This window comes from Mustela nigripes, chromosome 12 (assembly GCF_022355385.1).
Source record: "Mustela nigripes isolate SB6536 chromosome 12, MUSNIG.SB6536, whole genome shotgun sequence".
Taxonomy (NCBI): Eukaryota; Metazoa; Chordata; class Mammalia; order Carnivora; family Mustelidae; genus Mustela; species Mustela nigripes.
The window spans coordinates 4,162,224-4,174,291 of NC_081568.1; positions in this window are offsets into that span (position 1 = coordinate 4,162,224).

The following is a 12,068-nucleotide window of genomic DNA, read 5'->3' on the forward strand; positions in this document are numbered from 1 at the left end:
GGGAGGCGGCGGTCTGTGCTGAAGGCAGGGTCTGTGGGATGCGAGACAACCTTTTCTTGTGTTCCTTTTTCTTGTGTAGTTTATGAGGGACGGTCACACATACAAACATGCACTCATGGACTTCCCAAAACATTGATGTGCTCTCTCACCGATTTCCAGAGGATGATTCAACATTTAAAAAAAAAAAAAAATGTATTTGAGGGGCACCTGTGTGGCTCAGTGGGTTAAGCCTCTGCCTTGGGCTCAGGTCATGATCTCAGGGTCCTGGGATCGAGCCCCACATCAGGCTCTCCGCTCATCAGGGAGCTTCCTTCCCGCTCTCTCTCTGCCTGCCTCTCTGCCTGCTAGTGATCCCTCTCTCTCTCTCTCTCTGTCAAATAAATAAATATAACATTTTTTAAAACTGTATTTGAGAATTCAACACTGGACAAAAGAATTTTTATAGTGAAATTCTGTGTTCATGTGATAGCAGTTTGCTTTTCTCATACTTTATCCCTTTTTGTGACTCACTGAACACATCAGACTTCTGATACTTTAAGCTCTTATAATAGGTACTTTTCCCTACTATTATGTTTATTTTTCAGAACTGCTGGGTTAATGACCCATCTCCACAGTTAAAAAAATATATAGATATGGTCTTCCCTAAAAATATGAGATGATCCCACACAACATTGAACACTTAGCGTCTACTCTTTTAGACGTGTCGATCTCCTATAGACCCACATGTGGCAAGTGCGTAAGTGCCCAGGAAAACATGGGAAGAGGCTCTCTTCCAGTCCTGTTTGTAGGTTGAAGAGACCTTCTCTTCCAGTCCTGTTTGTAGGTTGAAGAGACCTTCTCTTCCAGTCGTGTTTGTAGGTTGAAGAGACCTTCTCTTCCAGTCCTGTTTGTAGGTTTTCTAAGGAGCATAAATTCTGTAAGAGCCCCGTTAGAGATTTATCTGTTATTATCAATATCCATCTTAAAGAATGTCAAACCATATCCTTTTATCAATTTCATTTATCAAAGCCTATCACTTACATTCTGCTCGTCTTTCTGTTCTTGTCAAATAACTTTCATTTTCCAGAGACATGTAAAAAGGACCGACGTAATATGCCAAGGCAAAACACGGAGATGAGGCTTGAATTAGAATGTCAGCAATGATGTCGAAAGATTACTCCAGGGACAGCTTGTGAACAGGGAGTCAGAGAAAACAGCTTGCCGGTCTGGCCAGCACGCACATCTTGCCTCTGTCCCGAGAACATGGGGGGACTTAGAAGGGCTCCTTCCACCTCTGTGGGAGGCAGGTTAACAAGGGCCCACTGTTCTTGCCCACCGAGGTCAGCTGGGAGGAGACCACCAGCCTTCTCCTGGCTAGTGAGTCAGCGGTGCCCTGTGCTCAAGAACCCTCGCGGAAGAGCTGTCTCACAGATCCGAATACTTACCCAAAACTGGTGGTGAGTCCGGTGGTCCCTGTTGGTGGGGACTCTGGAGCCTTTGCCCTTGAAGGAAGCCCCACCTGCAAATGATCCCCGCAGCTGACCGGACGAGAAACACCTGGGATTGTTCAAAATCACTTTCAACTTGTGACCCTTCGTTACACTTTGCGGATTTAAATGTCCCCTATTCGCATAGGTTTCTACCCTGGGAGCTAAAGGGTTTTGTTGTTATTTGTTTCTTTGTTTGTTTTGTAGTAACTATTGTAAAAAAGGGTCTTTTCTAACCTTCTGGGACATTGAGAGAATTATTTAAGGAAATCAAAAGACGGATGGTCTACGCATAATTAGGTGGCCGGCTAACACGGGTGATGTGCTGAGGTCCTGCTTGGCTTCTTTTGCTTTATTTGAAATAAACTGCATTTCCATCGTCATCATGGTGTGTAAAAACACAACAGGGAGAAACGAGTCTTTCTTCTGATTCCTACAAAGGAGGTTTTGTAATAAATCTGAATGTCAAAGGATTCCTCCATGAAACACCTCTGACAGGTTGATTAAGGTTGTTGGTAAACTTGTAGGATGCACTTTAGGACACACAGAGCAATATGCTGTGAAGGAGAGAGGGATGAGACTGGCTAACAAGTCCTCGGTGACTAACCTTGTGTAGGGGACACTGAGATGTTGGCATGGGCTAAACTGTGTCCCCCAAAAGATATGTTGAATTCCTCATCCCAAGTACCCAAGGATGTGGATTTATTTGAAAATGGGTGCTTTTCAGATAAGATCAAGGTAGGATGAGGCCAAAACACATTAGGACAACACTAACCCAGTGCTAGTGTCCATGGAAGAGGAGAGGAACACGGACCTGGACACCGACAGGGAGAACGCCATGTGATGACATAGGCAGAGATGGACGTGGAGTGTCTGCAAGCCAAGGATGCCAGGTTTCCCAGCAAACACTGGAAGCTAGGAGAGGGGGATGGAAGGGGCCTCCTCTAGAGCCTTCGAGAGAGTGTGGCCCAGTCAACAGGGGATTTTGAACTCATCAAAGCCACAGAGGCCCCAAGCAGTGAACCCTAGAGTCTCCCAGGAAAATCATGAGCATCAGAGAATACAGTGTCCTCGACGTGTAAGGAATTCCTGCCATCATCCAAGAGCTGAGATTCCTAAGTTTACAGGTCAGGAAACAAAACAGAGTTCTGCCCAGATCTTTTAAATTTATTTCTAGCTATATTAGGGGGAAAATGGTCATGTGCTTCTAGGCCAGTCCCCCTAGGTGGAAGCCTCAGGCATTTACTTGAGGCAGTTGGGAGGTCAGTTGTCCCCTGAGAGCTCTCGAAGCCCAGCCCTCCCCCGGCCCTTCCTCCTTGATTTGCCAAGGGCCAGGGTGACTATCACTTTCCTGGTGACCTTTGGAGACTGGGAGCTCTGAGCTGAGCTAGAGACTGAAGACGTCTTCAAGACTTCTCGGAGGGGATGCCATCCCTCCCTGGGTTTGGCCTCTTGGGGGCATAGTGGGGACACTCAGCTCCCTGGGCTCCACCCAAGTCTGTCCTCTTCGTCGAGTTCCCTCCACTGGAAGAGCTTTGCGCAGGGAAGGGTTGTGAGGATGCTTGCTGGAAACTAAAAAAGCCAATTAAGCCAGAATGGATGCACATACTGTGGGCTGTGTCCGCTTCCACCGGCCAGCGGCTGAAAGCCAGTCCACTGTGAAGTAGCCAAGGGCTCTGCCTCTGCTGGAGGCTCGTCTCTCCTCACCCCTCCATCCAGTTCACTCGCCCTCCCATCAGAGGCACTCAAGAGCACCTCGGTTGGCAATTTTGCGTCAACCCAGGAATGGCCATTTTGTTCTGCCTTTCTTGAGACAAAAGGATGCTCCCTCCTAGTCACAAAGGGAATTTCACTTTTCACAGTGAAGTTTCATATCTCATATTCCAGTGGGATGTAGCATTTTCCTGCACAGATAAAGGAAACAGGAAAAGTGAATTCATTATGAAGCCAAGAATGGAATGACAGACCAAGAGTAAAATAAGTATTTTCCTGGGATCACAATTTCTAACAGGAGAATAATACCATCTTCTCAGTGTGGAAGCCCCTGGAATTATGCACATATGATGGGAGGGTTTGTGTCTTGTTCATGTTAGGTCACTATTGGTCACTCTACCAAAGCACAGCCTGAAAGTGGGCTTCCCGTGCCATCCAGAGCTTTCCCAGTGGCAGCAGCCACCCTGTCTGTAGAAAACAAGGAGAGAACCGTGTGTTTGGATTCAATTACTCTAGTACTAAAAGGCTGAGCAGACACACTGGGGAGTCCACATGTCCAGCGTCTGCGGTTCCTTCTTCGTCCGTCTTTCAGCCAGAACACGACAGCTCTCTTTTATTCGAAGGTAAGAATCATATCTGTCGTCGGACTTCTGACACCTCACACCAGAGACAACACTAGCATCCGTAAAATAGATTATGTATCAGCCAGAGAGAACCTGGGGTACTAGATTTCACCCTTAAATTTGTATGCAGTGACCTCCATGTGCCAAACCTCTACCAGAACCTCCCAGAAAGCATCTGCTCCCTCTGCTGGACCAGGCACAGAGCTCTGTGGTCCATCCTCTTCCTTTTTCTCTTCTCTGTTACCCAGAGAGCCTACTTGGGTGAGAAGATGTTGCCCAATGAAGCCTCCTTCCTCTGTTGCCTTCTGGGCTGCTTTGTTCTTGTGCCATGTGGAGTGCTTCTAGAATGTGTGCGGAGTCCTCCTTCCTCATCTGTCTGTCCAGTCCAGCACCCAGAGAAGGGCATGGGGCAAGAGGTCTGAAGGTGAGCCTGAGGTGGAATCCAGGAGAAAAGTGAACTTGGCTCACCATAGGATGCTTCTGTTCCCAATCCATGCCCTGGTTTGGTGAAGGTATTTTAAGATGTGCTACAGTGAGGATCTTAGAACAAGGCAATTTTAAGACAAAGAAAGAGAAGGATGTAGGGACCAAGGGAACCCCAAAATGTGCCACTTTAACATACTGATTATTTTAAGTAAGTTCTGAAGAAACAGCAAAGACACTCAGACCCTCCTCTGTCTCCCTGAAAGCTGCAAGTCAATCTCCCATGTAAAAGGTCCCTACCCCTTGCAATGAAGTAAAAAGATATCTTATCACCACAGACAGGAACTTCTAAGGCAAGAACACTGTAGAAATGTCATTTTTTAAAAAAATTTATTTATTTTTTAAATTTATTTTCAGTGTTCCAGAATTCATGGTTTATGCACCACACCCAGTGCTCCATGCAATCCGTGCCCTCCTCAGTACCCACCACCAGGCTCACCCAACCTCCCAACCCCCCCTCCCAAACCCTCAGATCGTTTCTCAGAGTCCACAGTCTCTCATGGTTCGTCTCCCTCCGAGTTCCCCCAACGCCCTTCTCCTCTCATCATCTTTTTTTTCCCCCTAATCTGCTACCTCTGCCCAAATTCGGTTTAGAATTCCTTATTAATACAAAACTAATGAATCATTGGGCACTACATCAAAATCTAATGATGTACTATATGGTGGACAACTGAACATAACAAAACCAATAAAATCTTTTAAAAAATAAAAAAATCATGGTCCCGAACATCTGTTTTCTTTATCCTGTTAATGGTTTACAAAGTTATTATCTCTTAGAACTATCCACTTGGCCCCATCTTTAGGTCTCAACTTCATTCCTGGGCCTCTGTGGGCACATAATAAAATTGTGGGTATTTTCCTCCTATTAACCCATCTGGTGTAAATGTAATCCTTCATCCAGCTGAAAGACCTTGGAGGGCAGAGGAAGAATTTTTCCTTCCCTACAAGAAGGGGGAGAAGGAGAAAGGGGAGGCGAGAGGGAAGGGGAACGGGAGGCATCAACTCTTTCTCCCGCTGGAGTCAAGCGCCTTCAATCCTAAAGCCATCTTCTTCAAAGTGGAGTTAATGAGGCACTCAGGAACACGGTCCTTTAAAAGCCCAACACTGTTCCTCAATATATTTTAATAATGATGTCTTAAAATTAGTCATCACTTTATATTTTACAAATCGCTTTTAGGTCCGAATACTGTTTGATGTTCACATCAATCTTGCAAGGTATGGAGGGAGGCGCTTTTACCGTATCTGGAGATTTAAAGTTATAAGGGATTATTTCCAGACGACACACGCAGTGTGCTGCCTGGTGGGGACAAGTCTCTAATGTATGGGGCTGGCTTGCGTGTTTTCCATCATACCTACTTCCCACGGTTGTTCCAATAGCCCAACCTCCTTAACATTCTGCTTTCAATGAAATATGATTAGTGAGGACAGTTCTGTAAGTCACGCTCACGTGCGACGTGTGCATATCATGGAGGGTGATTGTCCATGTTCTGCTCTCGCCCAGCTCATAGGGTTGTGAGAGAGCAGAAAAACAACTACTACATTTACATGTCATTCAAATTATAACAAAGACAAAAGAAAAGGAGCAGGTGCTCTAGGGTGACACAAACAATGTGTCCCCGTGCCTCTGGCTCTGAGCCCTCGGGGCACAAATCCCCAGTCCCTCCCCAGGACTGTCCTTTCCAAGGTGCAGTGTGGAGGGTGACAGCTGGCCCAGGAGTCTGCTCCCATGGCCCTGCACCAGCCAGTGGCCAGCACCTGCCTGATTAGTCACCCCCTCCCATGACCAGCTGTAAACTGTCTTGACTGTGACTCTGGGGTTGGCGACAGGGGGTGTATGAGTATGAGCGACGTGTTGAGAGCAGTGAGGGGGGTTATTGAGAGGGCCTGAGGTTGGAAATGTGGTCCCTGACTAAAGAGCTAGATCTGCCCTTCCATGCACAGGGAGGCACACAGCCAGGTCATAATTCAGATGGACACACGCACAGGTGTTTCGTCGAGTCTGATCAGCCAGCAGATGACCTCAATGGGACAGAGCTGACAAGTGACGAGGCTCCCGCCGGAAGCCAAGCCACAGAAGAGTTAGGGACAGCAGAGGGGAAACGTCCTGACTATAAGGAAGGTAAATTGGCGGACACGTTTACTGGCCAGATACAAGAGAAGGTGACAAGATGGTCTGGGAAGTGCCACAGACGGCTAACTAGAGTGAGTGCTGGGGGCAGCCAGTCAGAGAGCTCGGCTCAAGAGGGAACATGGACTTGAATAAACATAAGACGTCCAGAAGAACTGAGTTCAAGGTGTTGGCAGGGTGTTAACCATGAATGATGGCATCCACACTCTCCAGAACGAAAACCAAAAATGAGTCAACCCCGATTTGTAAGGTGAAGGGGGGGTGCCGTCAGGACAACCCAGATGATGGTCCCTCAGCCCAGAGGCTCTGATTCGGGCAGCGATGAGGAAGCAGTCTCAAACCTGCAGACACTTCAGGTTTGAGAAGTCTGTGCCTTACCAGAGAGAAGTAAGCTCCAGCAACCAAAGGGACCTGGGACTCTGAAGCCCAGAAGAGAGGTGCAAGCCACAGACCCAGATTTAGAGTCAGTGCTACTAACTCTGACTTCAGTTACAAGCCTTGGAAAGCAGTAGGGATGATCCAAGTGAGTTCATGGAGTGAGCACTGAGGAAGGGGATGCCACCGTTTAAATTTGCAAGAAGAGGCGCTCACAGGGAAACCAGGGTCAAAGGGTTGGCAGACACAAAGCAGAGCAGAGTGTCAGGTCCCAGGAGTGACAGAAGCAGAGAATCCCAAGCAGGATGGAGGGCAGAGCATTGTCCATTCTAGCAAAAAATCAACAAGCACAGGGCAGGAAGGTCACCATCAGAGTCGACAGCTACAAGTCTTCGATGACATTACTGGAGGCCACTTCAGGGCCACGATGGAGTTCAGAGCTGGCTGTGGGCTGAGAAGTGAACGGAAGTGCCGGGCATAGAGAGAGAGGAGAGAGAGGTCTGGCAATGGAGGGACAGGAACCAGGAGGAAGGACAGAAATACACTTTCCTTTAACTCATTACCCTAACGTTTCATGGTGTCTTACCCTCCGTGACCCTGCAGATCGGGCGGGGTGGGCTGAGCCCAGGGGGTTGGGTGCATGAGCCGTGAAGTCTGAGGGTCAGCAGGAACACAGAGATAGCAACAGACAGGGCTTCCTCATTGCTGCCGAGTCAGAGCCTCTGGGCCGAGGGACCAACATCTGGGTTGTCCTGACGGCACCCCCCCCTTCACCTTACAAATCGGGGTTGACTCATTTTGGGCTTTGGTTCTGGAGAGTGTGGATGCCATCATTCATGGTTAACACCCTGCCAACACCTTGAACTCAGTTCTTCTGGACGTCTTGTGTTTATTCAAGGCTCTGCCTGGAATGAAAGTCCTCACTTCATTTCCCTGCTTGATCGAAGCAGGGCAAATCAGACTTGATTTCCAGTAAGACACTCAGATATAAAGTCAAAGGGGAGCATCAGTTGCTGTAGCAATGCAGAACACCAAAAACCAGCATTCTTGAGAAGATTCTCCTATTAAATATATCATGTTTTGTACCACTGCATATTTATACCACCGGAATCCAATTTTAAATCTGTAGTATTAGGATTTATGTGGGCTTTAACTCCATAAATTCAGAATAAGAGGGATCTAGATTTTCTTCCCTTAGGACATGATGAATTATAGCCCAGACAAAAGGGGGATCAGTGGGTGTCCCAACCACCTCCTTTAGGAGGCCTTCGGGGTCTGACTCCGTCTTCCTCCAGAGCCCCAGGGACAATGCGCTACCTCTTGACTCCCGTGCCCCTTCACCAAGCCCACCCTTAGCCTCCCCCCTGTAACACAAGACGAATCAGGCATCTAAAACTTGGGTCTCTTGCAAGGGGCAATGGACAAAATGTCGCATGCACCCCCCTGAAAGCAATAACCTGTGGCACCTACGAGAGAAAATTAATGCAGGAAGCAATTGATCGATCCCGTGGTGGAATCAGAATGTGACGCAATTTTCAAATGCTAATTTTAAGTGCAACAGAAGCCACCTATAAATTTCCCTTTATGACTTTTACATTCATAATTTATGTCCTGCCAAGAATCTGGTCCCTGGCTATGTAGTTAGTGTTTAATGCAGAGGCTTCGAGAACAGAATTAAAAGGCAGAATGCACATGCTTGACTTTTCCCACCTCCAAAGCCCCTGGGATTTCTGGATTCAGTTTACAATTCCTGAGACCGGGAATTCCGGGCTCTGTGGTTAGCAACGGAAGCTCAACAAGGGCCCTGCCTTGAATAGCTTTTAAGGGCATGTTTAGCGTCGTGTGTTCTATGTGTCTGAGTTCTCTGGGATGGCTCCGAAGAGAGGGAGATGCTGAAGGGGGAGCTCTTTAGTTTTCGGTCCTGAGCCAGGAACAGAGACAAGTAAAGGGATCCCTGTGGAGACCCTACCTGCTGGTAGCGAGACATGAGCACGGAATATAGAAACAGATCCGACCTGAGTGGTGTGCGACTTAGTCTTCATTAAGGTAAACCAAAGCAACACCAAGAGCCACCGCCAGTGTTTGATCCTTGTTCCTCCAAACAAGATCTGCGGAGCAGCATTAGTGTCCCCTGGGAACTTTGTGAGAGACGCCCTCGGGCCAGAACCCGGACCAACTGCACAGAATCTGCATTCGATAGCACTGGCACACGTGTTAGAGTTTGAGGAGCACATGGTCACAGCACAGCTAAGGCTGAGGCCAGGGTCCCTTGTGACAGAGGTCAGTGCCCCTGGGTGACCCACGCCTCCAGCTCCCTCTGATGCCTAGTCTCTGTCCCCTTCACTAGTCTGTATCAGTTTCTCCTTTCCGATTTCTTACACTATCTCCCCTCCAAGCACTGGACTTATCCCCAGTTTCTTCCTTTTCCTTTTGCTATTCTCACTGACTTCTCTGTCCCAGGAAAATCTTTCATGCCTCTGCCTGCAACCCCCCACACGGAAAAATCACAGGTACGCTTGAGAGCTGATTTGGGCTAGAACTGTGGAAGGAGCATTACATAAATGTTGGCTGTCATTAAACATGATGGAGTGCCAGCCCCTATTCTAGAAGCTTCAGCTGTGTCAAATCATAAACCAACCTTCATAAAGACCCCCTAACAACCCTCTTACTTTCATCACTTTGCAAATTAGGAACTTGGAGAAGAGAGACTTTAAAGACACACTCAGGTCCAGCAGGGAGCACAGGAAGGAGGGAGGCATCGAAGCTGCCTTCCACGATGCCTGCGGCCTGTGCCACAGCCTCCCTGCCGTGAAGGCTGACGTGGCCGCCATCACAGACGACCAGGAGCCCCAAGCTCACCACACAGCTTTCTGATGCACAGCTCAGACACCTAAACCATTTCAACCTGCCTGTCCCGTCCCCAGGCCATCCCTGGCCACCCGGCCTGTCTCTCCAGGAGGCCTGACCGCCGTGCCTGACCCCCCTCCCGCCTCCCACCCACTTCCACACCAAACCCTTACTGCTTATTTCCCCCACCGTTGAGGGGCTTCAGTGGGCTCCCCAGTGTGTGCCCGCCCCTCCATTTATACTCCCATGGCCTTCGGTCCGTCCCACGTTTCATTACCAATAACTTCAATGACCTACTCATTTGTTCTACCTGTTTATAGTCTTATTTTCAACTTCAGACATAGCCACAAAGTTAACACCAAGCCGCCTCCAATGTGGATTAATGTAGTCCCTCACTTGTCTAACAGAGAACCATTTTCTGCAAGGCAGGTCCAAGTTCAACGATGATAGCCACTATGGGACATTTGCATGAACTTAACAAACATGTTCCCCATAAACACCGGCAAAGGCCCCATGTAAGCCTATGTACCAGGTCTCTATCACCGTACATACCGAGCTGTATGTACATGCATGTATCCCGTGTAAACACATACAAGCATGTCCTGTATCTCTATACACACAGACTATATTCCCATACATGTATCCCCGTGTATCCCATTCAGGCACATGTCTCCCATACAGGGGTATCCCATACGAACACAGGCACATATCTGCACGTGGGTGGCCACAGACTCCCCTGTGTACAAATATGCCAGTCTGTGGGATCTGTATCTGTACCTGCAGGAGCTGTCCTTACCTCTCTGTCATCTACGTACAGGCAAATATTATCATGTCTGGGTTGTATGTACATGGTTCTGCTGGCTGGCTCTCCCAGCAACGTGCAAAGTTCCAGAGGGGGTGCTGGGGTGCAGTGGGGCCCCCACCTGTGCACTCTGTGACTGCCTGGCACTTTATTTACTTCACAAGTGGACTGTGTTACCGTGTTTCTGTCTCCGAAGGTCCTCTGGATCCATGAGTCCACTTGACCTTTGTTCAGAGGAGCAATGACAAATAGCTTTTGGCGAAAATGACCACGGTGTGACCCCTTTGCGTGTGAGAATTGAGTAATTAATACCAGGGGATGATGAAGATATAGGACCTGGATATGGCATTGATGTCAGATTCAAATATTTGCCATGTGTGTCCCCTGCTGAGTCCAACGTCCACACCCTTTCATTCAAAGCCCACACTGCTCACCCCCACACCTTCTACCCTCACACCACAGCGGTCGGACCGCACTTCCCTAGCCAGAGAAACCGAGGGACCACTGATGTCCACAGCTAGGGTGTGCCCCATCAACTTCTGAGATGTTTATTTTTTGCATTTGCGTTGTTCAGATTCCTCAAGTCATGTAAGAGAAGAAGAAAATGTAATGACTTTTGTGTGTGTCAAGGGCTCTTGGCCTCGCTTGTCTGTTGATGTGATTTTGGATGAAAACCAACCCAGCATTCATATCATGATCTGTGCCATGAAAGAGGGCAGATTTGGGACCCCTCATTCTCAACGAATGCTGTTTTGTTCCAGGGAAGAGATGAAGGCAGGACTCTGGTGTACTTTCCAATGAACCAGTGCTGAAAATACTGCTTTTGCTCTAAGTTATCTTTCAGGGGTATATGAGCCAAGATGAAGTATTTGAAAATCTGGCATGATGCTTGCCTGAACAGCAAGGTGTTGGAGAGGTGGGCGTTGGGGACGCGGAGTGCATGAGAGAGGAAATGAGCAGCGTTTTGAACGAGGCTCCGCAAGGCGGTCAGGGTGGGCAGTGGAAAGACGGAGGCTCAGACACAGCAAAGAAGGAACAAAGTAGATGAAGCCGTGAAACAGCAGAGCCCGATTTTTATCCCCAATGTAAAACAGTCACTTGTACTTCTTTTTTTTTTTTTTACTACAAAGTAAATAATTTACTTTACTCCACAAAGTAATTGGCTGCAGATATATTGTGATAACAAAACCTTCAGGGATTGTTTTATCTTATTTTGTTTTTCCTCAAAGCATTCTTTATTCAACACAGAAGCTTCAGGGATACCTTGCAGTTAAGTAGATTATCCTAGCAAGTAGGCTGCTTCCAAGGGATAAACCGGTTCCTTTTACATGCCGGTGTCCCACTAAGCAGCCAACTAGCCGGTTGTTGATTGCATTTTCGATAAATACTCACTGGGTGAAGGAGATGGTCCCTGAGCTTTGCGTATCTAAGAGCACAGAGCTCTCCTACACTTTTGCCTTCTGGCCCCTCTGCTGTCCATCTGCTGGACAGAACCCAAGCATGGACCACATTCATCTATCTGTACACAGGGCTGGAAATTGTGGATGTGATATATGCCACCAATGAAGGAGATGGACTTTGGCGAAGAGCAAGCAGCCACCACCACAGTCATCCATCTGAAGGTGTGCTGA